Raw genomic sequence first — 6,000 nt, 5'->3', positions numbered from 1 at the left:
TGATGAAAAATTGGCTGCAAGGGGACGCAGTGGAGCTCAAGCAGCTCTTTTTCTTGGACATTGTGCCTCTGTATAAACTAACCACAGCCTAAGTGCCCTTGCCACTGCCAGCTCTTCTCACCAGGGCATTGCGACGTGGGGTGGAAAAGGTCCCTGTTGCCTCCGGCTCCTCTGGCTCCTGTGGCTTCTCTCCAGGCCCTGCCTGAGCCCCCACACAATGAAAGCACGCAGAGTCCAAAACTTTTTTGTCAGCTATTGATTTTTGTGGTGTTACTAATATCAGTGTAGGTGGGATGAGGCATGTGCTGATGTGCCTCACCAGCCCAGAAAAGATCATGCAATTCAAATGCTGATGTAAGAGCCTGATTGCCCGCTCTGCCATGCAGTGGGAGTTATACAAGTGTCCTTGGTGGGCGTGAAATACTAAATCTTTATTTGGACAGCCAAAAAGCCCGAGGTCTGGTGTTGACTTTACTTCAGTTTTTGCTTTAACAAAATCTCTTCCCTCTTCGTGTGGGATTACCTGTAACAAGGCTGGGGAGAGATCTCTAGGCTGTGTGGCATTAGTTGCTGCTCTTTCCAGAACAGTGGGATTTTGCAGTTTTGAAGCCAGGAGGTGAGTGGCTTTCTAACTAAATACTCCAAGATTTCTGTTTGTTTTAATCTGATCAGAAGAAGGTTCAAAGATAGAAGGCTGATTAAGAATGATGATGTGCTCCCACTCCGTTTCTGACTGTCCTTTAGCCAGACCTTCAAAGAGAATTTTATTTATTTGTGTTATGAACCAAATTTCTTGAGATCTGTGCTTACAAGAGGCCATGATATTACCTGGGAATTATTAATTGGAAGATGCTTACTACCTTCTGCTGCTCAAAAAACACTAGAACATGTTGTTTGTGAAATGTGAAAGAAAAATGAAAACAATTTCCTATTTGCTCTCTTTGAAGTTCGGGGGGAAAAAACCCTCAGAGTATAGCTGAATTACCACATAAAGCAACATAATTTTTTTTTATTATGTAAAGATCAAAGTAGAGGGAGAAAAGTATTGCGAGGAGTTTACTTTGATGAGTTCGGTTAAAAATCAAAACTTGGTTTGGTGGGGGAGATAGAGACAAAAAGCGCTATGTGCCACGGATTTGCTGAATATGTTAAAAAAGTGCTGAGCAGTATTAAATTAATGCAAAACTGAAGATTACACAAGGGTAAACACTGCAGCTAATGTTTGACTAGAGCTGGACTGAGGGCTGAGTGCCTCCACTTAATTTGTAGACCATGCCCATGGCAACCCCCAGGAGGCTGGGAGTGGAGGAGACAGACATTTTATAGTGAGGAGCCACATTATTATTTTTAAATTTAGGAAAAAAAAAAATCTGGCTAAAGTTACTGCTTCTAAACGCTGGGGAGAGGCAAATAAGAGAAAGCAAGAAAGAAGGATCAGTGAGTGGCTTTTGGAGCTGAAAGAGAAAGATCTACTAAGCTAATACCCAGTAGGTGCGAATGTCTCTAGTAAATACTAGATCATAAATAGAACTGAGAAAATCAGCATCGTTCAAAAGGCATGCTTCAGATAGCTATTCAGCCTGAAAGGAACTTGCAGGCACTGCTCAAGCTTGTGCATGAAAAGCGTGCTTTCCATGAGCGTTCATTTACATACCATCCAGCAACGAAATGGTTGTGATGAGTGAACACGATGGCATAGGGAAAGCAGTGAAATACAAAGTGGCTTTCAAGTTCAAACGAATATTTGAAAATTATTATTTCTTCCACTCCACCCAGCTTGGATCATGACACATTTTCCTTCCCTAGTGAGATGGACCATCCCCACCATGCTGCCCGGTGGCCTGATCTTGCCTTCTGGAACGAAGAGCACAGAAGACTGCTCTTGCTTTGCAATTAAGAGTTTTGTACAGGATACTCTGCTGATGAAGAGCACGTTTGAGCCCCTCACAGTCTGTTGCGATTCCTATTTGTGTGAGTAGTTTGAGAAGTGAAAGGAAAGAGGAGGGCAGCCCCAGGCTGAGACTGTAGCTGGTTTAAACTTATTCCTCGTTTAGTGTTTTTTGGTCCTTGAAGCTTAAGTGCCTTTTAAACATGATATGCTATGTCTTCAGTAGCACAGCAATGGATATCTTTAGATTGGGTTTTCATCATATTCTTTAATTTTCTAGGCCGGAGGATGACCATAATTGCTGAACAATTCAATGTAATGGAATGGGCTAATTCAGCGCTTTTTACTGCATTTTTCCACATAATATCTAAAATCTTTTTTCCACCGTAACCCATGTTTATGAAAGCAAGTACTTAACCCGCACATTTCCTGGGCTTGAATCATTTCCTTAATAAGGCATAAAATTTTGCAAAATCACTCCCCTTACATTAACACATAATTATAAGGAGATATCAGTGTTTAGCACATCAGAGGCATACACTAGCCTGTGCAATGTACAGCTACACCACTCAGCTTCACAGTCATGTGCTGTGGCTTTTCAATAATAATTCTATAAAGTCAAAAGCTTTGCTTTCCTTTTACTTCTTTCATTATTTTTTTAATTCAGTGTTTTCTTCCTAGCTGTTATAGGCTGTTCTCTTGCACAGGATGAAGTATGTCAAACATGCTAGCTTTACTTTTAGTTTTGGCTTTCAGTCTGATAAGAGGAAACAAAGCAGCAAGCAATGGCTACAATTTGAAACTGGTGTAACCGCAGTTCATAAAATAATATTAAAAGATGACAAAAGCCATAAAAATCTCTGTGTTCCCTTTTGTTGCTGTGTTTTTTTAGACAGGAATCTCTTTCTCCAGGGAGACACTAGAAAGGCTGATATATTACTTAAAAAATAAAAAAATATGTGTACAAACATGAATTTCTCCTCTCATGGGACTGTGAGCTCATTGTACTGTTGCAGGACACTTGAACGTCCAGTGCCCAGTAACCTGTGCACACAGGTAGTGTAACTCCCGGCAGCAATTCCTCTGACATCGAAAGATTTGTTTGCTTAGACTGACTTAAGCATGTGCTCAGGACCTGGTATTCATGAATATTTCTCATTGCTATGTGAACTTTGGCTTGGAACAAAACTTCTTACCAGAGCAGTTGAGCTGCAACAGCCTTTGGCATCGAGGGGGTCACCAAGCTAAAAGTTCTATACCTTCTTACAAGTTGGACGCCTCTCTATGTTTGGAGTGATCAAGCCTCTGCAAAGATGACTCCAGCAATGTAAGCTGGAGCCTTGCTCTGGCTGTGCACTTCTGAGCTCTAACTCAAACAATTGTACACACAAGGTGCTTCCTAGGAGAAAGACTCACAACTCTTGAAAAGTACTAGTCAAGTCAAATCTTGCTTCATTTCTGCTTGGGGACAGAGCGCAGATCTGCCTGTGTTTCAGGCACTTTGACCATCTATCCCAGGAGCCAACTCTTTCTCATGAGAAGGTCACTTAGCAGCTTTGTTCCTGGCTACATCATAGCAGGCTCAGGTTTACATTAATAAAAATCTGTAAGATGTCATCATTTCATAAGCTAACACAAATCAGAGTCTTTGCTGGTGCCCCTGAACCTTCTTCCACTTTGTGAGCACACAGTCTGGGTTTTGACTGTTCAAGACACATCAGGATGAGCACATCAGAAGATAAAAGAATAAGAGGTTTAACGAAGACCTGAGTGATACAAGGTTAGTGAAAAGTAAACACATGAGGTCTAGCCACAACCAGAATTAGCACTGGTAGCCTGCTGGGTCAGTACTTTACAGTGTGTTCAGGGTTAGGATGAGTGGCTAGCAGCCTATTACTACAGTGAGGCTATTTGTGTGGGACTGGGCTTAGTTCTCTTGGAAACGTGAAATCATAATTATTGGGTTCCTTTCAGATTGAAGCAATCCAGAAATGCTACATCTTCTGAGTGTGTGGGAGGAGAATTTCCTTCTTTTCTTTCTCTCTTGCTTGCTCTCTCACATGTCCTTTTCTACTTCTTGATCCTAATGTATGACACTAAGTAGCAGTGGGAGAATTATTCATACTGAATAATTTCGTTGATACATTTCACTCTGGAAACTCTTCAAGCACATTATGATTTCTCTCAAAAGTGTTTGAAAAATGCCACTAACTGTAAGCCATGTGGTATGATTTCCCTTCCCTAGTTGGATGACTGGCTCTGTGATGATGGCTCTGATGGGAGTGCTCAAACGGGTCAGGAATGTGGAGCATATCTGGGTCTCGCGAATTTTTCATGAGTCACGGGATTTCCACCAGGTCAGAGCCTATTCCTTTGGTTAAAAAAAACCCTGAAAATAATCTCCATCATGAATTTCAGTCCAGACCAGGAAAAATCCCACTCCTCCTCACTCTGGCTGCCCATTTTCTTTTTCTGTGTTCTGGGTGAAGAGCAGCCCATGAGAGCTCAGGTTGGCTAAGTTCATCCAAATGTCACAAGTAGATGTGTTAGGGACACTTAGTTCGTACGGATTTTCTGCAGACACGGTAGAGTAGAGAAGCTCTACCAAAGGGTTTGGGGAGAGCAGCCTAAGCAGAAATCCAGTTCCCTGCTGAACACCAGTGAGCCCACTGGGAGAGGAGGTTTTGCACGTGCTCCAACTAAGTGAAAATCTTCAAAGCTTAAGCCTTATTCCTGGCCGGATAATTCAGCATTGGACAACAATGAACTATGGGTGTTGAAGGTGAATAATGTCTGAAACTGTGAATGCTAATAGGCAGTAGATAATTGGGTGTATGTATGTGTGTGGGTGAATGCCTCAAAAAGAGCTTTTGAACTCTCAAGTGGAAGCCTGCTGCTTGCTAGCTGCAACTGGTACAGGCTGGTTGTCAATTTTGGGGCTAAATAAAAGTAGTATGTCCTGAATTCTCCAGTTAATAAAGAGATGTGGGGAAGAGGTGCCTATTGGAAGACCGATCACATATTGTGATTTTGTACATAAACTATTTATATTGTGAAATCTGGAGCTTGGTATCCTGAAAAGTAGAGTTGTTAAAAATGTAGGGCTGAGGTAAAGAGGAAGTGGTAATGAAAAAGAGGATTGGTGTCAGGAAGATGAAGGTGACAATCCCAACAGGAGGAAACCCTCTGGTAGTGGGAAAAGTTCCTGGGGATCTAGGAGCTGGGGTCATTGCCACCAGTCCTGCTCAGTCACAGGATTGTGGTCAGCCCAAGTGAGAGCAGCATGAATGTGGTGGGTCAGAAATTCTATGTACAGTCCCACCAAGTGTGTTATTTTCCACATGCTTTCCTTGGCCAGCCAGGAGTGTGCAGAACTTGGTGACTGTGCTCTCCCTTCTACCCCATCCACCTCCTTCTACCGCTGGGGTTACTCTAACAAGGGCAATTTGTGCTTGCAAACTGATTTGCAATATAGTGATGAAATGATATAGTGCTTGCATTATAGTCATTAATCCAGGCTGGCACTTTTTAGATGATGTATAAGCATGCAGCATGCATGTCCCTGCTTTGAGGACTCTTGTTGAGGGAAGCAGACAAATGACAGAAAAACACAGAAAGAAGAAATGACAGTCTCCAGGTTCATCAAAGCTCAGCAGCACGACAGGTCTAATTCCTTGTGACACTGACTTACTGCCTCCTCACATTTTTGTCCTGGTAAATAACTATCCAACACCAAATGCCTTCATGTACCTTTAGCATCAAATGTCTAACTAAAAGCATTGCTAGGTTGATATGGTTCTCTGGACCTTACCCAGGGCCCTATTTCCAGATAATTTTTCTATCATGTCCAACCACACATGGTTACGCTTGGGTGGAGAAATGCTCTAAAAAGGTCATTTGTAATTTGCAGTGAATTGCTTTGAATGAAAAGATTTGAAAAAGGTGCTGAATGATCTGCGGAGTGAAAAAATCCCAGTAAAGGCCTGGAAAACTAGGGTAAATGTTGATCATCATGGTGTGACTGAACTATAAAGGGACAAAAAAAAATGACAGTAAATAAGCTAATAGCAACACACACATTCTTTATGTGTTTCTTTACTTTGTGTCTTGCT

At 42.0% G+C, this 6,000-nt stretch overlaps 1 long non-coding RNA gene across 1 annotated transcript in view; it reads left to right on the top strand.

The window, feature by feature from the left end:
- The first annotated feature begins 321 nt into the window (after positions 1-321).
- Positions 322-6,000, top strand: part of LOC142361429 (uncharacterized) — an 86,139-nt gene continuing 80,460 nt past the window's right edge. The window contains exons 1-2 of the long non-coding RNA XR_012764042.1: positions 322-616; positions 1,807-1,971. This is a non-coding gene — a long non-coding RNA (uncharacterized LOC142361429). The remainder of the gene's footprint in view (positions 617-1,806; positions 1,972-6,000) is intronic.

This window comes from Opisthocomus hoazin, chromosome 1, assembly GCF_030867145.1.
Source record: "Opisthocomus hoazin isolate bOpiHoa1 chromosome 1, bOpiHoa1.hap1, whole genome shotgun sequence".
Taxonomy (NCBI): Eukaryota; Metazoa; Chordata; class Aves; order Opisthocomiformes; family Opisthocomidae; genus Opisthocomus; species Opisthocomus hoazin.
The sequence above is the reverse complement of the archived record's forward strand: the minus strand, read 5'-3'. Positions and strand labels throughout refer to the sequence as shown.